The 22861-nt window shown below is 43.9% G+C and overlaps 1 protein-coding gene and 1 long non-coding RNA gene across 25 annotated transcripts in view; one reads left to right on the top strand and one right to left on the bottom strand.

Annotated features, from left to right (window-relative positions):
- The first annotated feature begins 239 nt into the window (after nucleotides 1–239).
- LOC147652219 (uncharacterized) lies at nucleotides 240–7213 on the top strand. Its single transcript, XR_015289195.1, has 2 exons — nucleotides 240–2505; nucleotides 3147–7213. It is a non-coding gene; the product is annotated as an uncharacterized LOC147652219 (long non-coding RNA).
- Nucleotides 1450–22861, bottom strand: part of INO80D (INO80 complex subunit D) — a 59706-nt gene continuing 38294 nt past the window's right edge. For 7 of the 24 annotated variants that reach the window (XM_086897476.1, XM_086897486.1, XM_086897485.1 and 4 more), the window contains exon 13: nucleotides 1450–2079. The gene's annotated coding sequence lies outside the window, so the exon portion shown is untranslated. Of the gene's footprint in view, nucleotides 2080–2168; nucleotides 2301–14598; nucleotides 15942–16685; nucleotides 16886–20046; nucleotides 20463–22861 lie in introns of those variants that run through there. The other 17 variants (XM_086897467.1, XM_086897478.1, XM_086897474.1 and 14 more) reach the window with 4 other exon arrangements.

Genomic DNA, 22861 nt, shown 5'->3' with positions numbered 1-22861 from the left:
CCTCTGGCTCTGGGGCCGGCACCGGCGGGGCCCCTCGGGCTCTGGGGCCGGCACCGGCGGGGCTCCTCTGGCCCTGGGCCGGCACCGGCGGGGCTCCTCTGGCTCTGGGGCCGGCACCGGCGGGGCCCCTCGGGCTCCGGGCCGGCACCGGCGGGACCCCTCGGGCCCTGGGCCGGCACCGGCGGGACCCCTCGGGCTCTGGGCCGGCACCGGCGGGACCCCTCGGGCTCTGGGCCGGCACCGGCGGGGCCCGGCGGACTGCGGAGCTCTGGGGCCGGGCACGGCGGGCACAGAGCAGGGCCCGCTCGGTGCGTGAGCCCCGAGCTCCATCTAGCGGGGCCGGGCCGGTCTGTAGAGCCCCGCGCTGCCGGGGACAGCGCTGCCTCCGAGGGCTGCCAGCCCTCGCCCAGAGCCCCTGCCGCCGCTCGGCTGCCCACAGGGCCCGTGTCGGTGCAGAGGAGACCAGAGGCAGCAGAAGGCTCCTGGGCATAATGACAGGCAAGGAGAGCCCGTGCTGCCGAAAGGAGCGGGGAACTCGGCCGGGCAGAGTGGTTTTAGGTGGCAAGGGGCTGTCCCCCCGCTGCACACGCGGCCCCAGAAAAAAGAATCACCCACGAATGTCACGCCGGGCTGATCTGCATCCCGTAGGGCCTTCCCGGGCAGAGCTGGCACCGGGGCTGGCGTGCCAAGGTACGATAACATCAACTCAGATGGCTGCTGTACCTGGGGCAGAGCAAGCACATCCCAGGGTGAGAGTTTAGCCGAGGAATTCGGTGGGGTGAGGAATGTTTGCATCTTCTCCCCCTTTCTAAACCCCAGTGCTTTACTGACATAAAAACAGCACTGATAACAGCTGCTGGCTTTCTAAATCACTCTTTGCGTCTCTTCTCTCTGGCTCTTTCTCTCAAAGATTCTTCACTAACTCATGGAAAAGTTTACAGGTTGCTTTTATAAGTAAGTTACTTATAATCTGCTGGCTGTTCAAGTATTGTTCCCTAGATATTTTTGATTTTATTTTCTCTGTAAACTTGGAGAAGGAATGCAGACAGATTCAAGGCCTAGGTGACATTTTCAGACACTGCTCTGCTCCAGAAGTCCCAAGGTTTGAGCTGTGCACCCCATTCTCCGTGGAGAATTAACACATCCCTCCCACCAAAGAGAGGAGGTTAGATAGTCACTTCTATCATTGCTTTTTGACCAGAGGGCACAGTATTTGGTGTTCTTGTGAAGTCCTGAGAGCACATTTGGCATGAGGTAAGGGGAGCTGCTGCCCAAATTTAGTGTCCAGGTGGTGTTTGAAGCCCATACTCCAGATGAGAGGGAGGTGGATCAGCCCTTCTCCTGGCTGGGTCTCCTTCCCCCACCATTTATCAGTGCTTAAAGAAAACAAGGTTGCAGCACAGAACATCATGAGAGTTTCCCTAAAAAAATTAAAGAAAGCAACAGAAGTTTATTTACCATCTTTATTTAAGTCAATGGGGCAAGAGTTCAGTTTTTTCTCTGCAGCATTGGGAGCAGCCACCTTTCTTTTCTAAGGAAGAGCAAAGTTTGTCACTGAAGCTTTAGGGAAAGTTCAGCTCCTAGAAGGTAACAGAGGGGCCCTGCTTCCTACAGGATGGAGAAGAGCTGCAACCACCCTCTGTGTTTCTCCAGCTTTGCGTTGACATTTTTATTTTACATTGCTCCTTATCAGCTCAGGGCCAGCCTGGCCCACAGGCAGCTGATGACATTTCCAGTCATCGGCATTTTTCCAGTTGAGCTGAGATTAAGCCAGTGTCTTCTCGTAAGGACTTGTACATGAAAGGACTGAGAGAGCGCTAACAGCCTCATCAATGACCCAGGCTTTCCTGCGGTTCCCCTGCCATCGTGGTGCCTGCTGTGTTTCAGAGCCGGTGCCACCTGCACCTGGAAAGGTTCAGGGAGGGCTGATGGCCGAGCCAGCAGGGTGCTGTGCTGTGCTGGCACACAGACCTCAGGCACTGCCGACTCCGACTCCGACACCGACACCGTGGCTGGCTCTTTCCACCTGGCGAATCAAACGAGTCCAGACATCTTCTGGATCAAACGAGTCCACCTCTTCTGCCAGAAAAAACAGAATAAATTGTAAGTCAGGGTCTGCAAAAGCTTCGCCAGCAATGTTCCTTCCTGCCTGTGCCCTGGCTGCCCACCTGTTGCAGCGGGGTTGGCTCTGACCCTCTCTAGGAATAGCGTTGGGCACCTGATTCCCAAATCGCATTCGATGCTCCAGGGCACAAGTTCATACAGAGGATACCAAATGGTCTTAGCCAGCTTTTCTGCACCTGAAAACATCACCACTTTAAAGTCTGTTAGTTCTGACTTTCCCAGGTTGTATCAAGAACTTGACTCAAAAGAACACAGCCTGCAGCCCTGTGAGACACCAAGCCTTGGACATATAAAAGCGTATGGAGAAACACATTTCTCCATGTATTGAAGCTTGATTTTATGTGGTCTGGACATTGCCTTATGGAGGAAAGGGCAAGACAGGTAAAAAAATGGCAGTCTGTTTTATGGATGCAGACACACACTCCACAAGACACTGGCTCAGTTCATTCTGAAAAATCCCTTATAAAGGCCCCCACATTGGCACTCTGGCAGGAGAAGCTGTGGCTTACTCAAATATGTGTCCACAGATTCACAGTGAACAAACTCTAGGTACCGGCATTTAAGAAGGCAGAAAAAACGGCATGTGTGTCTTGGCAGGTGTCTGTAATAACAAATAGCACTAATCATAATAACAAAAATTACAATAATCATAAGATTCAGTAATAAAGGACCCTGCATACTGCCAGCTGGACTGAATTGCCTGTGCAGAGCAGTCCACAAGCTCTCCCCACTCAGAAGGCAGAGATGCCACATTATCAAATGTTCCTTATTAGTTATCAAATATGTTCCTTATCTGGAGAGAGCCTATGAGCGTGGGCTGCTTCCCCTGGTCTCTTTACCCACAACAAAATCTTCCACCAGCAGTGAACAAATCACTTACATCGTAGGCATTCACCAGAAATCAAAGCCCTGGCAAGTTATTATTGCCCTGACACTCTTCCCAAGAGGAGGTTAATGCTGAGTTCTTTATCCCTTCTCTATTCCTGCTTTCCCTGACAACCTTGATTTTTTTGCATTTGCAGGCAGTTCTGCTCTATTTGACACAGCTCACTCGCCTGTCTAATGACTTCACATCATCCGTCTGTCCTGCGGAGCAACAGCCCCCACGGCAGCTCGCTCTGCCTGTCCCACCTGCGTGCTCAACCTGATGTTTCCTCAGCAATTCAGCTTTGGAAATACATCTCCTTCTTATCCAGTGCAAGGGACGAGCTGAAGCCGTGAATGCCAGCCTTGCACAGCACTGCCCACAGCTGGACTATGAGGAGGTGGCAGCCTCGGCCCTTTCTGAGAGGCGAAGAGATGGGGGCAGGCAAAGGCAGCTGACATCCCCTGGCCAGGCATAGGGCTGATCTGCTCAGAAGCCAGCCAGCCTCAGATGCAGGAGGAACTGCAGGCACTTCTTCAGCTGTACCCCTATGGGATGGAGGGCACAGGAGCTTGGGGGACAGGCAGCTGCTCCTGCAATTGAAGGTTAGAATTAAAATAACGATTTGCCATGTGCTGTACTCCATGTGTCCCTGGGGCTTCTGGCCCCTGGCTGGGCAGCAGAGAGCCCAAGAGATAGGTCAGTACCATGAGCCTTGCCACTCACCCACAAAGCAATCTGGCAGCTGAGGTGCCTACATATAATTTTGTTTCCTATGAGCAATGTTTCTATTTCCCCAAGCAGGCCTCCTGGGCCCCACCCCAACAGCCCCATAGGCAATATCTCAGGGCTGCCATGAGCAAGACTGGGATAATCTGCTGCCTTGGCCAGCCACACACCCTTGCCCTGGCCCGCTGCTGAAGCTTCTGTTGTCACTGCCTGTCTCTGAGGGGAACATAGGTCCAGGGAGCAAACTCTATCTGTATTCCCCCAGTGTGACATCCCACTGGGTGGGATGTGAGGGTGTTGGAGTTGCCTGAGCTCCTGCCAGCCTGGGAGCATTGTAGGAGAGCTCTGCCTGCTGACCAGAGCCCCAGAACATGACAGAAAGCCATGTGTGCTGACAGAGAACACAGCAATGGCCTTCCTGTGTGCTGTCAGAATGAGGGTTTGGAGCTGTTATGTTTTCTGTGTACAGTGAGATCAAAATATGAGCTTTCAAAATGACTTGAGATTAGCTGGAGGGAAACAACAGGGAGGGGAGTGCACAGCACATCCCTGCTTGATTTAACTGCTTGCACACCACGCACATACTGCCCTTCTGCAAAGCCCAGGCAATGTAGCCCTTGTGGGCTCCAGAAAATTGCACCCTTGGCTGAGGGCACATGGGTCCTCTTCATAAGTGACCAAGGGTATTCTGGGCTCAGCGAGGGCCAGGTAGTCCCCTGGGCCTAAATCTCCCCTTCTGGCTCTGGTACAGCATCTCAACTGGGCTAGAATACCCTGGAGTGAGGTTCAAGGTGATTTTGAGTCCTCAGCAGTACTCAGGTGTGCTGAAGAGAACCATAGAGAAGTGTTCCCAAAGCCACTGGAGGACAGGGGAGAGCAGGAGCTGCTGTTTTGGCAAGCATGTGTGCCACTGGACATGCTGAGGAGCCATCCCCACCACACTGTGCACAGCCACACCAGCCTGTCTGCCTGCCTGCCTGCCTGCAAGCCAAGCAAATTCCAGCTGTTTACATGCTTAAGATATGCAGATACATGAGGCAGAGGCTTCAGACACCAAAATACCTCATTGTACTTGCAAATGCAGCATCTCAGTATTTAAGTGCACAGAATTTGCAGGTGCCATTAATTTTCCCCACAGTTTGGTATCTGGTGTTAACTGGAGGCAAGAGAGTTATCAACAGGAGAGCACACCTGCAGTTTTGAGGCTGCCTTAAAATCAGTAACAAAACAGCTACAAAACCCAGAATCAAACTGAGGCAAGCTGATGAACCTGCAGAAGAGCCATCCCAGCAGGACAGGGCAGCTGTTGTCACCTGTAGAGCCAGGCAGGCACAGTTCCTGTGTCCCTAAAAGGACCATGAGACCCATTTACTTGACAGCCTGTTAGTGTGGAAGCTGCTGCCAACCAGTCTGTTCTCTCTCCTGAAGAAGAGCCCAGGTGATAAATACCCAACAGGAGCTTTTTCATCACAAAAGAGGAAAAAATTACCAGCAGGTGATACACTCTTCTAGTAAAGCTTCTTTCCCATCAGACTGTCATGGGTAACTGCCAAAAAATGTTCAGAGTGGAATATGAGACAAGGAAAAACTTAGAGAGGTTCATTACACCTTAAAATGAGATACATGTTCAGAGCAGCGGTTAGGAAAGGAGTAGCATCAACATTGTCTGCAGGTCCCCAGCAAATTAATGCATCTTACCCAGTGTCACCAGCAAAGGGCTGGTGAAGGAAGTGGAAACTTTACTGTAAAGCATGCAATTCTTGGTGAGATATGGTGAAAAGAAAGAGCCAGGAGCCTCTTACTTTCCAATGGAGGCTGGGGGGAGTCGTGCTGTCATTCACCTAGAGCTGATGGAAACTGAAACCAAGAAGGATCACTCAGCTTGCAAGTGGGATTTCTGCAGCAGACAGATGACTGGCTGCATCAGGACAGCCCCTAGGAGAGGTGGGATAGATAGCATTCATGACTTTTGTGCAGGTGAAGTAAAGCAGTTTGGGGGAAAAAGCAGGTTTAGTAAGATCTAGGATTCAAATGCAGGGTTTTCATTAAGTATAAATATATCATCCCTCGTGTTGGTATAGTATTTTCTTCTTATGAACTGGTCTGGATTTCAGTCTTTGCTGCCTCCTCCATCACAAGGCATGGCAACACCTCACAGTCACATGCTTCCTTGCTTCCTCTTCAAGATATTCCCAAGAGGTAGGAAGGTGCAATTAGCAGCCTACAGCATCAAGAAGCCTGTGCAGGAACACAGGACATTTCTGGTTTAGCCACAAGATGACCAAGTGTCTGAGCACAGGACCACTCTCCCCCTGGACCTGAGCCTCATAAGACACCCTCAGAGGACACCACGAAGTGCTGGGGAAAAGTTTCTGAGCAAACCAGCACAGTGGGGGCTGTGCTCGCTCATCCAGCTGCTAACGTGGAGGAGGCTCAGGAGCATGAGGGAAAGGGGAAGCCCATCTTCCTACATGCCCAATAACAGTGCAGAGGAGGAAGGAGAACAGTGTTCAGACACTGGAGTTTGGTCTCATCTGTATCTGGTCATAAGTGAAAGCTCTCCTAAACAGCTCCCTGCAAGACAATCTGTGGGTTTTCCTGCGGATAGGTTAAGTGACTCTCAGATTAGAAAGAGCTGAGCAGTGCTCCTGGTAGTTTATCTTTGCTAATGCTTCCTTTAAGCTTCTATTTCAGACAATGCAAGTGATGACTCTTTTAATAAAACTTGGCCATAGAAGTTACATTAGCACAGGACAGGGCAGGTAGTACAAGCTCACCTGTGGAGATTGCCAAAAGCCTGCAAAGCCACACGTTACCTTTCAGAGAGGGGCCTGTAAACCAGGTGTATTTTAAAACCTCACAATTGGTGTTTTGTGTGCTGACACCCAGCCTTTGGTGGCAGACATAAGAAAAGCCCCAAATAAAAGTCCTTCCTAGGAAAGATATGATAGATGATAGAGAAGTCTCAAGGAAAAAAGGTGTTTGCAGAGGTGCAGGAGCTTCCCAGTGAGTATGGAGCTGTCAAAACCAAGGTTGTCAGGATAATTGAAAAAAACCAATTTATTAAAGGGTAATTAGCTCAAATGAAGGAAATGTATTTCCTCAGCTCTGGAAACGGGATATACTGTTTCACAAAGTGGAAGAGCCTAGTGGGACATTTTGACATACATACTCAGGCATTGAAGAGCTGCAGCCTCTTTAGGAAATTAAGTAATGAGAGTGAATAGGAATAAAGGAAAGTGCCTCTTTGGAGCAGATGAAAGGACTCCAGATGCATACACGGCTGTGACTGCTTCATATTGTTTGGGACTTCAAGTTCTGAAAACAAGAGAGACAATCCTGATGAAATATGTAAGTCCTCACCTGAATGCTATAAAGACAGAATCAAATTTAATGTTAAAGCTCAAATACAGAAAGGAAATGCAAGAGGAAATGAAAAGTGAAAAATAATCTTCCCTTGAAAAAAGTAATAAAGATATTCCACTTCCCCATGCTCTCCCTTATCTCACATCACTTGGGAAGCATTGATTCTGCTCACATGTGAGCTTCTGCACAGACTATGCCACACATTGCAGGATGTAATTTCTTGGTTTGAAAAGAACAATTGGAACTGAGAGCCCTGTCGTGCTTGTCAGCATCCCCAGCTCTACAGGTCACACACACAGTCACAGTCATCACCACCAGGTGCTACCTGGCAGCTCTGTCATGGCCACTCTGGAATAAACCCAGCACAGGACAGGAACTACCTTGGGTTGATTATTAAAAACTCAGGCTACACTTATATTAAAAAAAAAAAAAAAACTTCTACAATGGTCTGCTGCTCCTTACAGTGTTTGGGCAATGAAATGAAAGCAGAAATGCAAATCTAAAGATGATGGACCAAGCAGGTCTAGTCCCCCTCTGTGTCAAACAGCAGCACCTTTGCCCTGCCCATGGCCATGGTTTCTCATTATTTGCTTCTTCCAGGGCCCAGCACCATGTGCAGCACTACCCACACACTCTTTGGGACCACTTCAAACAGCGCTGTCAGACTGGCACAGGTCTGGTCTGGAGGACACATCTCCATTTGGTGTAGTTCAGGCATGGAAGGACTAAGCAGGAGAGCCCCTGCCAGCAAGGCTTATTCACTGAATCTCAAACAAGAATATCCTACAGTCCTGCCTTAGCTGTACCAAAGTCTGTGATTACAGCACTCTGCACTCTTCCACCACTGCATGTTTTTTGTGGGTACAGGCAGGCTGCTCCCACCTGGAGAGCAGCTCAGCAGGCACTGGTCCCCCGGGCCCTGCCCTGCAGCTGGGGCAAACACACCTCTGCAGATAACACTGCTAATGTCAGATTATGTTCTCTGAGACACCAGGGCTCTGCTCCACCACTTGCTGTTGGGGTGACAGCAGAGGAGAGCACCAATGCCTTCATTCTGCACCTCCACCCTGAAGAACAGCATTTCTCTCCTGCACAGATCGTGACAGTAGGGTTGTTAAAAGGTTGCCATGCAGTCAGATAGGCCATTAGTAAGGAACAATCCCTAGGTAAATAATTAGCAAATTACATGTTTGACAATAAATGGAGAAAACTTAATTCTTGATTGTTAACAGTCTGGCATCTTTCACATTAAAATTACAGCAAATAAGCAATTTCACATTGCAGGTCTTACACAGTAATATTTTCCTTTGCCAAGCCATTTTCCCAGTAAACAAAGAACTCTGAGAATGCTTATCTAAGTATAAAACCTTGGAAGAAAAATAGAAAATTATGTCCAAAATGAAAAATAAAATAGCATGTGTTGGTTTTACGGCACTGGAAATGCCATAAAACTTAATACTCCAAGTGCAAGAGGTTGAAGCTGTTAGCTGTCATTAGTGCACCCCTTCTATTGAACACCATCTTCCACTGCAAATCAAGTCCCAAACAGCTCGTGAAAAAACAAGAGGCAGAAAGAAAATGAGGCTGAATTGTGAAGTATATAGATGATTTGTTCTTATGGCATTAGAGATGACCAAAGCAAAAAGAGGAGTTTCTTTTATAGTTCTGATGTATTTTAAGAATTTTGCACCACAGGCTGCATTTCAATTACAGGACCAGAGTGTAACAACAGATGGGATGTGATGCTTAAAACCCACCAGTTTTCCAGACAGGAAGTCTCACACCAGGATGGCCACCCATATAGGACAGGGTAAGTAATGTGGGCTGGGGACCTGATAAGGCAGCAAGTGAATTAAAAATAATTGTCACAGCTGTATGGACTGCAAACTGGAGCTTTGGAGAACTGCAAACAAGAGTTTGGTCCACTGGGATAAGGTGGGATCTAAGACAGCAAAATCTGTAGTTTGTTCACCAGAGACAGTCACTGAGCAGCACAAAGACAGAACAAAGGCAGGGAGGCAGACGTGGAGCAGAGAGCATACAAGGGGATAGTGAAGCCAGCTGTGCTGCCAGGTGTCACAGGGATGCTGAGGTGCATGGGACAATGGGCAGCTCTGAGATGGACTTCCAAAATGGATGCAGACACCCGAACAGAAAGAAAACAGAAAGAGACGCTTTTTGTGTCACTCACTGATTCTGGACAGATTGAGTTACATTGAGTCACTGTCTCTTTTCTGCTTATATCCTCCATCATTTTCTGTACAGTTTAGATTATATTTGGAGTCACTAGAAGATTTATGCATTGTTTGTCTCATTCATACTCGGCTTAGACCAGCCTAATGGGGATTTTGGCATTGGTTAACAGCACCAGTCATAAAATCCAGCAAGAAGCAGGAAGAGACAGATAGAAAGCTTGTGGATAAATATCCTGTGTTACTGCGGGGAAATAAAGGAAAAGAGTGCCCGCAAGTATTCAATTAATTGAGAGTTAAGCTGCCACCCAGCAGCCTTGTTCTCTGTCACCTGGCAAAGGCAGATGGCATCAGTGCTGCCTGTGGGCAAAGCGTGCCCAAAGCCAGGGAGTATTCAAAGAGGCACAGCCTGATCTCTGTGAAACACTTGGCTCCCCATAGCACAGGGCTGTGTGACAGTAGCCAACATCACAGCAAACCAGGATGAGCAGGACTGGTAGCTTCTAAAGCATTTTTAATAGGAAATGGTGTCTGATAAAGACATCATCTTTTTGGCATGTCATCACAGAAAATTTGCTACAGGCAGCCAGCTTACCAGGACAAGCAAAATATCACAGAAGCTTTACTGAATTTTTCTAAGATTATTTGTCAACATCCTCATCCCCATCACCTTTGAAAGGGCCAACTGACACCTTGCCTGATTCTAATTTCATAATTAGGGATATTAGGAATAGCTCTGCCAAGCAAGGTCTCATACCTGGGCAGATAAAAGAGATGAGTGAAGAGGATAAGTTTTGACAGGGAACAAGTCAGAGTTCTAGGAATCTAATTTTGCTTACCAGAATCTCTTCAGCAACAATTTTAGTTGCAGTCTGAGGGGAAAGGAGATGGAGAGGACAAGACAGAAACATTGTATAGAAAGAGCAAAACATTGGGAGAAAAAAAAAATAAAAGAGGAGGAAAAAACAACCTAAAAGCTATATTAAACAGTAGGACCCAAGGGAGAACAGGAGTAAAAATGAGATTATTAACAGAGGAAGCTGCCGGGCTCCACTGAGCAAATGTTGGTAAACAGAAAAATTTAATTTTGCAGAATTAAACAAGGCATTAAACTAGTTGGGGGGAAAACCAAAACAAAATAAAACAAAAACCAACAAAAACCCAGTAATCACATGCTCTCAGAAATAAGTCAAGTGGCTTTACTGACTTGAACACTCAACTGGACTAAAAAAGCTCTTTACTAAAGCAACCATAGCAAATGTATGCAAATTGCTGAAAGCACAAATTATAGAAGAATGCACATTTAAGGAGGTATCCTCTGCTGATGCTAATACTTCTCCCTTGGTTCAGGCAGTGAGTTTAAATATCTGCAGCCACAGGCAACAGGAACATGCAGAGAAGAACCCTATGTGTCTTGGATTTCACCCATCCATATCCTTTTGGGCACTTAAAGAATCACTCCTTAAACCTCTTTAGCCATCCAGCTGGATTCTTCATAATGGGGAGATGGCAAAGAACATTTTCCCCTTGCAAATGGAAAATAAAATCCAGCAAAGGTTTAAGACCTGCCCAAAACTGGTTGAAGGAACTTTAATGGTCCTGGGACTCAGGCAGTTCTCCTAACCCTGAAAGGGATTGGCACCATCATGGAGAGATACGGGGAAGATGTAACCACGTACCACATGTGTTTGTGGAAATGGCAACAGCAGTCACTTTGGGTAATTCTGTGAACAATTTCAGGGACTGGTTCTGCACAAATTCCACTGGCACAAATGTGGACCAGCTCTGCCAATGAGGCAGTATTATAACTGAGACTCACAGCTTGAAATCAAACCTTGGCAGAGTACTGGCCCAGATCTGACATAAATCAGCCTCTCTGTTCTTGCTGATGCTTTGGCATAAGTTGGCTTAGGAAGAGATGTTGCTACCCCTTCAGCTGGAGTTTGGACCCAATGCTGCCACTCTTAGCACATGCAAAGCCTTGGTGCAAGAAAGCTGCAGCTTGAGAAAGGTTTCAATACACTTAAAATCCTAGGAAAAATGGGATTTTTTTCATCTGTGAAGTTCTTTTTAGCATGAGCTGCATGCTGTTATGCTGTAGATACTCTGACGCAAGACTAGACAGACAGGGGAGGATGCTGTATCAGATGCCAGCTGTGCTCCTGACATAAGCCTTTGCCCTCCCTGTGTCACAGCACAGGCTCATGGCACTGGTCTGCAGCTGGGAAGACCCTCTCCCTTCCCTGTCACCAGAGCACTTTCTCTTCTGCTGCAAAGGGCCATCACTACATCCAGCACAGTTGCAATGGGGAAGCTGGAAGTGTTTGAAGTGCATGACACCCTCCCAGGAAACGTGGGCTTGCTGAACACAGGGGAGCTGTGAGACTCACTGTTCAATGTGACAGCATTTAGGGCTGCATCAGCTGACACTGGCTTGGCAGGCACCAGAGTAGGGCCCCACAAGTCAGATTTGCAGGAGTACCCTGGGGCTGGCTGATTACAAGGGGGTTTTTCCACCAGAGTTGCACAGTATAAAAGTAACCACTTTGAACAGGCAGGAAGCAGAAGCTGGTGCACAAGCTGAGCAGAAACAATCAGAGCCAGGCTGAGTTTATGCTGCGGGACTCTCCTCCACACTATGGAGGAGATGTTTGCTATCACAAATGAGATGTGGGTGGTGAACAAGACTTGAGTCTCTTGGTCCTACGACTGTCAAGGGAGGTATTGGATATAGACACAGAACTTCTGTACCACTGTTACCCTACAGAAGCACAAGAATTCACCTGAGTATCAAAGATACTTGGCTTTCAGGGACATTTCTAGCACAATACTTCAATTTTTTCCCCAGATTCAGTGGTACCAAGACTTTCCACTGGCATTTTCCACAATTAGCAGTAATAATAAAACAAGCTAGCCATTCCTGGGATGAACCTCATGCCAGCAAACGTGACAATCCCATCTCAGCCCCTTAAAACAAGCATCCTGTATCTCTAGTTCAGCTTCAAAGTACCAGCCCTGTGCTTGGGGTATAGGCTCCAGAGGATACTGTGGAAGATGGCCCCATTATTTCCTGCAGATGGGACAACTGCCTGTAACTATGGTGGGAGAGAGGTCCTCTTCACCTCTGCAGGAAGCCAGCTCCCAAATTTAATGAAGGTTTCTCCTTCCAAGTGCTTCAACGAATACCAGAGCAACACTTGCTCTTCTAACAAAATGTCACTTGCTTTTCAAGTACAAACTAAATGAGCTTTCCTGAGAAAATAATTGCCAGCTATTAAAAAGCTACTGTTGGAGCTTGAGAGGACTATTAAAATACAAAGAGAAAAACGTACCACATTCTTCCTGAATTGATACTTCAAACAAAACCTATTTTTGTTTTGAAATGTGGGACTAGAACAATGACCAGTCACTTTTGTAAAGTTTCAGACTGAGAGCCATGTAATCATTTTCTAAGAGCAGCATTTCTGTGTTGTTCATGAAAATAGTGGGGACAAAACCCCACAGGTCAGTCAGTCTCTGCCTTAGTCAGTAGAGGAGTCTCAATCCCTCTCTCATCAAGTCCATGTTGGGGAATATCCCACTCAGGACAAGAGTGGACACATCAGCTTCTGCAACTGAGTCATCCCCAGGGAAAAGCCCCCGTTTTCTTATCTTCCACCTTCTTAGTCCTGTTTACAGCCTCAAATATTACACCAAACAGCAACTTACTCTTGCTGTTCTCTTAAAAGCAGATTTTAAGTAAGTATTTTCTGCAGAAGAATCTATTCCTCCTCTTGCCATTTTGAGTGCTACTTGAGGTGGAGCACTTTGAAGGATCAGCTTTATAATATCCACATGCACAGTCAGAATTGCATCAGTAACAGCCCAGAACTCTCTCATCTCTCTTACCCCTAGAGTGTCCAATTGCCACAGGCCAATAACCTTGATAATTCCCTGAAAAGGACAAGCTTGGGGTGGATTTTCTTGATCCATATTGCATTGAACTTACACTGCTGCACTCTCTTTTGTTGACTTTAGGCATCTGCTCTTTTCTGTCATCACTCTGTCTTGATAAAGGTCTGGATGCAACACTTCCAGTGTACTGCCATCTCCTGGGAACACGAGGTGAGATTTAAAGCACAGTTTCATCTCTGCGACAAAACCTTTGCAACACATGTTGGCACGAAAGCCTACACCAGTCACTGACACTACTTACCCCTCGGCCTGAATTACAACCAAATACTGTGAAATGCTGCCCTAATTATGCTGTCTAGAATAGCTGGGCCACTGTTCATTAAAAGAGAAGTCAAATTACTGAATCTCTCTTTCTCATCAATCTCTGCTGGCTGTTATTCCGATGACCAGGTCATCATTAAGATTGCTAATGAAAAACAGAACCTGGGAGATGGCCTCCCCAACGACACAGCTGCTCCCCCACGAGTCACAACCTCAAACACACTGGAGATGGAGACAAGCAAAGCAAACACCACTGGAAGCACAAGAAACCACTGGAACCATAGAAAGCAGAGGTGAAAGACTTCACAAAACAAATGGTGAGAGGGAGATGCAGCAGCCATCTGCTTATTGCGAAGTGTCCAAGGGGTAGTTCTGCCTAAAGAGAGGACATCCTTCAGGCTACTGTGGAAAAGCCACTCTAGGAGTTCAACCGTGGCACTGGAAGGCAGTGCCAGCCACAGCAGTCCTGTTGGCACCAGCTGCAGCAGGGTGCCACAAACAGCAGCTGTGTCTGAACAAGGTGGTGGCGATTCCCAGTGTCTGACCAATGTAGGTCATACCCATGCCTCGGCCTGGCAAGCCTGCCTGAGAGCTGACCAGAGAGAGCCCCACAGCACCATCATTTCTCATCCACATGCTAATCATCAAATAATGCCAAACTCCAACTTAACCAGTTTTGTTGATGAAGCAGGTATATATTTTTTAAATCTCAGAAAACATAACAACATACATGAGAAAATTCTATTCTGTACCCCTTAAATTAGACTTCCTCAAACCAGAAAACAGGATGAAGACGACCTGGTCTCCAGACCAGTGATCCAGAGCTAGAAAGCACTATAATTAGAATCAGGACTGAGACTGAAGACCCTGGGTTGTTTGCAAAACTAATTAGTTAATGTCATTAGAAAGCAACAGAGAATAAGCAAGAGCTGACTCAGACTCTAGAGCAATCTAAGCAAAGGACAGTTTAATAACTGTACTTACGATATGTTCTAAGCGAAAAAAGAAAATCACTGTATGGAGTAGCTTCCATCCTGGGCAATATCCACACATCCTGGACTTGGCAAAATGGCTTGGAGAAGAGGGTTTCATCATAGTAAACACAGCTACTTCACAGCAAGATTTATTAATACATCCAAAAGAAAGAAAGAAAATCATTTTGTCACACTATATACAGATAATACATACAGTGTTTTATACACATATTACATCAGTTTTTACACAAGAAAAATATACATAAAAATGTAAACTTTTGTATACAAAAACCCTTAAACAAATTAAACAAGGACCAGATAACAAAAGGAGACCAATCTATTATCATTTAATTGAATTTTTTTTTTTTTTTAAATGGTAATACAGTACATTCATTGAGAAGTATGAGGAACATGTGAGCCAACCTTTCCTATTTAAAGGGAAAGTACAAACACAAGCTTTCCTCCCCGCCCCTGGAATGCTGTCCGTGAGCCTCCAGCACTAGAAGTGGTGTGAGTTGCCATTGCTGCCAGGGACCCTGAAGGAAGGGACCCTTCTTCTTGGGCATCTCCATGCACCACACACACTCTCCCAAAGCGACACATCCACAGAAGCAAGCTGGGCTGGGCTGTTTGTGCGTATTAGCCAGTCTTCCAGCTAATACCATGAGATGGGACGTGGCAGTGCCCGTTTGTATGTTCCCTTTAAGCAGTCATTAAGTAGATTAGCGTTGCAGGAGGAAGTTGTTTATTTTTCCCAATGTATGGTATGCTGAACACAAGTGTCAGGGATGAGAGGGAAGAAGGAAGGGGTGTAAGAGACTGCTAATCCTTGCTACCATGCAGTTACTTCAAAATCAGGTACGTTTGCAAGCTACAATTCACTGGTTCAAAATACACTGCCTCACCTTTGCTTTCCCACTGCAACTTGTTTACATTTTAAACTCTAGTGACCGAACAACTGTGTATGAGGCTCTTTGTTACAAGGCTGTTTCTGATATCAAAGCATGATCAAGCTACCTTTAAAATGACACCAAACACAAACTTCTCGGAGACAGCCTTAAAAAGAGAGAGCATTCCCTCTAAGCACTTCAGATTGTCCATTTGCCACCTTCTTTTATTATGTCTAGGATAAATATATTTACCCTTAACTGCAAAAAGGATATTGATTGAGCTTCTGACATCTGTTTTGCTCCACTTGTAGATAAACATTTTTGGGAACTGGAGGGAAAAAAAACCCAAAAAACAAACCCAAATTTTAAAACCTCAGGCATAAAATAAGAAGGGAATTATTTAACGTGTTGGTGAAAAAAACAGTTGCAGAAACTTGAACTTGTTGGAAACAAACAGACGATAGATTCCAATGAAGGCTTCTCACATTAAATAAGTTAGACGGGTTACAGACATCTTCAATTAAAACATCCATCCTCCACAAAGTATGTTAAAATGAAACACAATAGTGATGCACTGGCATTTCTCCTAAAAAGGACAGAAGGACATGAAATCTCCTTAGTGATATAAGTACTATTGAATGTAGGAGGTGAACAATAATTTATGAAAGTATTGAGGGAAAAAGAAAATCATGAATCATTAATTATAATTGGACAAAAGGGGGATGGGGCAGAATGCAATTACTGTATGCCTCAGAAACACCTGAAGGAAATAAACACTTAGAAACTTGTGTTTCCATTTCTTTCACCTAAACGATGGTGGGAATAAGGGCTTGTCTGCTTGCTTTTGTTTTTTTGTTTTCTTTTTTTTTCTTTTGCTTTTTAAAATAACAACCCTTCTAGTAAAAAATTCAAAAGACTATTACAAATGGCTTTAGATAATTAAAAGTCTCCTTTTTAAAATAAAACTTTGATAACACATTTCTCCATTTCTTCTATATTCAGTGAAAATAAGTAATAAGGGACAGCAATTTGCAAAAAAAGTGTCAAAAAAAATTGCCAACCAAGTATCATAACATATACATATGTATATGCAGGACATCTACACTCTATATACATATTTAATATAGGTATGCATGAGTAAATATCAGGAGACAACCAACAGGTACGTTCTCCACATACATAAACCAAAATAGCATAATAGGCGTGTGCGTATCAATCTGTATTACCCACACGCAGTACACAGACATACCCATACACACGCCCCAACATATGTATCAGAGAAGTTGTGTATGACTGCATGAAAGCTCAGATAGAACAGTACACCAGTTACCTTTTTCTAACAGAAATGCAAAGAAGACAAAATTCCATGGCTGAACTGTGGCCAAGAAAAATTGTGCCATAGCCATATTGAAAACATGGAATCCAGTATGGCTCGGTGACAGAACTGGAGCAGCATTCTCCTCTGAAACTGAAGCCTAAGTTACACAGCACTTCAATGTGACTGAGCAGGTTGCTGACAGCTGCTTTCTGCTAAAAGGATATAGAAGCTCCATTTAGCCAGAAAACAGAAAATAAAACACTTAAGCCCATAATTTACTTGCATAAGCAAGATCACCCATACACAATTAGATGCAAAGTGCTAGCATGTTAATGGTCAACTCTGCACCCCATTTGAAAATATGTTTTATGGTGAAGTGCAATAAACTGTGTTTCTTTTGATATGTTTAATGACAACCCCTTTGCTCAGAACAGAGCACAGGGCTGCCTTCTGCTTAGTGCCTGTGTTATGGGAAACACAAATCAAACTTCTTTTTCCTCCCTAAGGTTGAAAATTAGAAGACAGTATTTGGGAGGTGTAGTTTTCTCATTTTGACCACTTCAATATAATGCTGGGTTAACCTTTCAATATGCTAGGAAGCTTTGCATCATGTTCCATGGAAAGTTTGTATTCATCTGCAAGTCAATCACAGTCCTACTGAATCACAATTGAAGCTGGGGAAGTTTGCATAAGTTCAAGCAGGTTCTCAGGGCCCAATTCAGCTACCACTTCAGTCACCAAGAGAATTCCTTCATGCATAAGCAGAGCTGGATTGGGCCATTAAAGCTGATTGCTGCTGCAAGAGAAACTGCAGAGATGCAGGGACAAGGAGGAGCTGGAATAGAGGCAATGGAGCAGAGAAGCAGAAAAAGCTGGCATTTTGCAAAAGGCCTCAGCGAGACTAAATATAAAACAAAAGCAGAGACAAAGCAAAGAAACTCCACTGCAAGGGCTGAAGTAACACAAAACAATGGTGGCCAAGCTCAGATCAGTCTCTGAGTCATCCAGACCCCTCAGAAGAATCTAAAACAACTTGTCTGGCACAAGTGCTTACCTGTTACACATATGTTATATGGACAGTCCCTCTCTTTAGCTCACACCCTCACTCATGTTATAGCTAATGTATAGGAGTGTGATACAAGGTATATTCCATCTATCAATCTGTATGAATGTATACATAGATTTAGATTGATTGCATTCATACATATTTATTGTACATCATGAGGGCAACTCCACATTCGGCAAAATTCTACCATTATCTCACATACAGATGTATCTCTCTGTACAGGTGTGCACAAAAAATGGATCTATTCTCCTCCAAAAAGGCATAAAGATCTGTGCTCCTAATTCCCATTACCACCAAATAAGCAGAAGAAAAGGCCTCTGACAACTTCCACCTCCCTACCCTTTTGTCTGTATGCATATGTGCCAGCAAAAAATTTTGGGGAGAAGAAGAGGGGGAGGGATGCCTGGGGGAGTATCAACATCATGATATGGAGGAGAATATTAAAAACAATTGCAAAAAAATTTCAAATTTCTGTTCAATACTAGAAGCTCTGTTTTTCTAAAAAGGTTTTTAAAGTCACCAGGATCATCATACTTAAAATTATACTGTATGAGTAAATAACGATTAGATTATTTTCTCCAAACTAAATAGAACAGTATGAAGAGTAAGCCAATCTGCAAGAATATTTCTGCCTTCTCAAAATTTCAAGTGATAGCTCCCATAAAGAAATCTTCCTTCTCCAATTATGAAAAAAAGGTAAATGGTCATAATCAAATTCAGAATTTCACAGCCTAAATGAAACTCCCTTGACTGAATGCATATTTTGTTCTGCAATCCCACAACAGCAATTTTGGGGCAAAATTGATGTACACAAAAATCCTTAGAAGAGAAAAAAAATCTACTTTGAAGACAAGATCCTTTTATGGAATAAAGACCACTGAAGAAACAGTACCCCTTACAATCTGATTGGAAAACACAAGTACACTGATTGACAACATTTTCCAAATCAGACCGTAGATTTGGGTATTAATTTGAAAAGATACAGCAATTCTCACGCCTCTCCATCCCACTGAATGCAAACCTTCCCATTCAGTTTGTCCTAAAAAACTAATTTCTTCCATCACTCCTCCTCCCCCATTTTTTTTATTTAAAGGCTGTCTTTGGGAGCTTGGTATTTTCATGGCATTTTAAACAGGGCTCAAAGGAACTCATTTGAAAAACAGTAAAATTGACATGATATCAGAGTTAGCCTTATAACAGAAGATTATATAGTAGAGAGTTTCAGTTATTTATACAACAGTGAGGACATAACAACCCCCTACTAAATAATCACATTTCTACAATACATTCCATCACCTCTTGACTACTTTTCTCTTTACAGAACTATGACCTACATACAATATACACATTCGTATCGCACATACATCCCCCCCAATGCATATTTTTTGTGTGTATATATAATACATACATGCACACAAGCAGTCTAATTCTATTTATAAGTCACAGTGGGAATTCCTTTGTGAGGAAAGGAGGGGAAAATTCCTGAATAAGACACTGTAGATTCCTAATGTTCCAACTTTTCAAATTCCAACTCACAGAGCTAACTGGAAATAAATACATTAAAAAAAAGAAAAGGTCTTACAAACTTGATTCACAACTCCCAGCTACAGTAGTTGGATTTTTAAATTTGATCTATTTACCCTGTAACTAAATTTCTAATCATAGGTACAAACCACGGATAAATTATTGCAGAATGTAACACTCAAAATTTAAAAAGAGTTATAGGAACAGTAATATAAGGGTTAAAAAGAGTTCTATACTTGTTGATACAGGATACCATTTTATTTTATTTATATATATATCTATATATAGATATAGATATCTGCAAGGTAGCAAAGAATAGCTGTACACCTTGACACGGCAAAGATCCAGTGTAAAAAGGTGCTTCACTAGTTTGTTTTTCCAAAAAAGCTTGTATATAATTTTATAGCTATTAAAAACACATATGCAACATAATTCATTACACTCAATACAGCTTTAGTATAAAACTTATAATTTATGAGGTGATGTTAATAGCATAAATTAATATACCATTTCTCTTAAAATCTACAATAAGTATTCTGAAAGCTCATTGGGGAAGGGTATCTTTAAATAAAAAGTTTAAAGCTGAGCGTGATGAAAAAGATTCTGTATGTTGAACTTGAGATGAGAGCCCCGAGAAGAGAAAGAGTCCGTAAGCCAGACACTGTTGACTACAAAACTGAACAAAGATTTCTCCTTCTTGCGCTCTCACTTAGGTGACGCTCTACCTTAAATTATTATTTACTTTTAAAACTATTTACTTTTTTCTTTTTTTCATTTTTTTTTCTTTTTTCCTTTCTTTTTTTTTTGTTTGTTTTTTTTGTTTGTTTTTGTGTTTGTTTTTTTGTTTTTTTGTTAACTGCCCTTATTTCCACAAGGAATCCCTGAGACATACCCAAAAACTGTACAGTGAAGGTCATCACTGTTCAGAGAAACTGGTTCAACCCCTTCTGGTAGGATGTAGCTGTTTTGCATGAGAATAAAAATGTCCATCACTTCAGAATGAATCTATTTGCACCAGAACCAACTACACTGTTTAAGACGCAGGTTAGAGAGTCATTTCAGGGTAAATCAGTCCACTCCAAGGTAGAAGCCAATGCCATCGCAGTTAGCTACATCAGAGCAATCTGCACCAAAGTTAAAGTTTTCCAGAGGATATCTGGGAACGTTACCTATCCAGAGTTCATCTCCGTGGGCACCAGCTGACAACGACAGAAAGCAGGTTAAACATTAGCATTACTGGACCAAGTTCAACATGCCTATGTGGTCGACACACAGGTAACCCTGGCCATCTCACTGTGTGTGTGTTTGGGGGACTAGCAAGAGGAAGAGTGGGAAGAATGCATTTTTCTACAGCAAGTAAGTACAGTTTCATGGTCAAAAGCCTAAGTTTCACCCTACTCACTTCCAGACCAAATTCTATGACCTAGAGTAGACTGAAAAGGTGCCAACACTTACTTCAAGGAGACAGATAAAGAAAGCCTTCTCCAACTACTGCTGTCAACTTACAGCCATGCTCACTTTGTCCTTTCATGCTTCCACTACGTTACCTCATTCCACAGTAGCTCGTGAAGGAGCAGAGTAAAACAGGGGAAAGCAAAGAAGTCAACAACCATAAGAAGTACCAGACAGCAAAGGGAAAATAGTCACTACTGTTTGGGGTTTTTTTTAAAAAAGAGGCTGAAGATACAAGTAAGAAAATTGTTTAAAGATGCATCTTTTCTAACTCCTTCTCCTCCCCCAAACTTTTCCTTCCCAACAATAGTGTTTTAAAGACAAGACTGAAACTTTTACTGATAAGAACTAAGGTCTCTTATGTCCAGACCTCTCTTGAAGTCCAAGCTTAAGTTTAGTGAACACAAATACAGATTTTTGTCACCTGACCTTCTTACTTTTATTTGGGCTTGAGCGTGTTAAGAAAGGGTAATTTAAATTTTAATTTATGACTTTCTACTGATACACATCTCAAAAGAGGAACTTCTGAGAAGGTAAATTCTTGCCAAAAATACCTGTATATTCACTGCTAGCATGTGCACTTCCATGATCAATGTTGTATCCTCAGCATCTAGTTCATGACATATTAGCATGCTGTGAAACATCTCCCTACTCACTGATCTGAGAAACACTTTGATCTATTGCACTGTCATTCTAGCATCCAAATATATGTTATGAATTGCAGAAATCTCTCCTCCTTTTCATTTTACAGTCAGATTCGCTCAGAACCACAGAAGACTCACCAGCTTGCATAACTTACATTGGAGGAGGGTCTAAGAATGAAAAAAATAGAAGCAAGAATTATGAAGAATGTAGAGTGGAAGGAAATAAAGGAGGTACAAGAAGTAGCCCACAAATCCCCATCACTAAATGTTACCCGAAAGACTTTGTGATCAGAAGGTGAGAAAGACCTAAAGATCCGGCCAGCACACTAGCCCCAAACTATTCCTTCAGTCACTATTTCTGCCACCACTGGACCTTGCAAGAGGTCTGCACAGGAGACTCCTTCACATGTAAAAATACAAAAGAAAAAATACCCCAGTTCCACTAGGGAAGCTGCCTGGACAGCCACACAAATGTCTCACTGCCAAAGATCACTGCAGGTATCTTTTCTATTGTTTGTTGGCTGAAAGCAGTTCCTGCCACCATCCTGTGCCCTGCAAATCTTGAAAGGTTAACTGCGTGTAGCTGGCTCTTCTCAAATTTTTTCCCTCCTCTCTGCCCAAAGGCTCGTACTGTTGGAGAATTCATGAGTGGATTAAGCCCACTGCAGCACAATGACAGGGAGAAATACCCTTGGAGGCCTGACAATGCCTACAGGGATGCACAGCAGCAAGGAGGCTGCAGGAGCTCAGGGGACAGCTGGAGCTCAGAAGCAGCATAGGTAGCCACCAGAGCCAGCTTCTCCGGGAAGAAAATTCCCCACTGTTTATTGTACACCTTTGCAGGACTCTCTTGGCAAGCAGATTCAATCCCAGACTGTATTTAGATGTAGGTACAGCAAGACAAAGCATCAAACTGAATTTGGCTACTGGTTTTCAGGTTCAGTCCTAGGTCTTTTGCCTTAGCCATGTCCCTAAAGCCGGTGGCATCTCACAACAGAATGTCCTATTTTTTCAATACTTATCTTCCTTTTATAAAAAAATAAAATAAAATAAAAACCCTTGGCTTCTCTTTGTTATTAGGTACAATTCCTCTTTGACAATTTCTTTTCTCTGATTTTTGCCTAGCAGGCAATAAGCTTCTCAGGGCTTTCAGTGCTTTCCAAATGAGAACTGCAAATCCCCATTTTCAGCTGGAAATCTAGATATTGCCATTTTCTCCACAGTGCCTGAGGCAGACCTGCAACTGTGCTACCTCTCAGCATTATCAATTTAAAGCCTTTATGCTCAGCCATAGAGAGAAGCATGCTACTAACGAGAAAGGATCTAAGCAAGAACCTGGAGAAACTAGAAGGCAGGAGGAGACAAAGTTCATGCATTATAATGATGAAGCCAAAGAACAAATCAACTTTGAGGTATCTAAGTACATATGGGTCCCCTCAAAGTTGGTGTAAGGTCTTCCTAGGTGAAAGGAAACATCAAAGCATGTCTTAAAGAATGCCTTA

The sequence above is a fragment of the Cyanistes caeruleus genome, chromosome 7 (genome assembly GCF_971803275.1).
Source record: "Cyanistes caeruleus chromosome 7, bCyaCae1.hap1.1, whole genome shotgun sequence".
Taxonomy (NCBI): Eukaryota; Metazoa; Chordata; class Aves; order Passeriformes; family Paridae; genus Cyanistes; species Cyanistes caeruleus.
The sequence above is the reverse complement of the archived record's forward strand: the minus strand, read 5'-3'. Positions and strand labels throughout refer to the sequence as shown.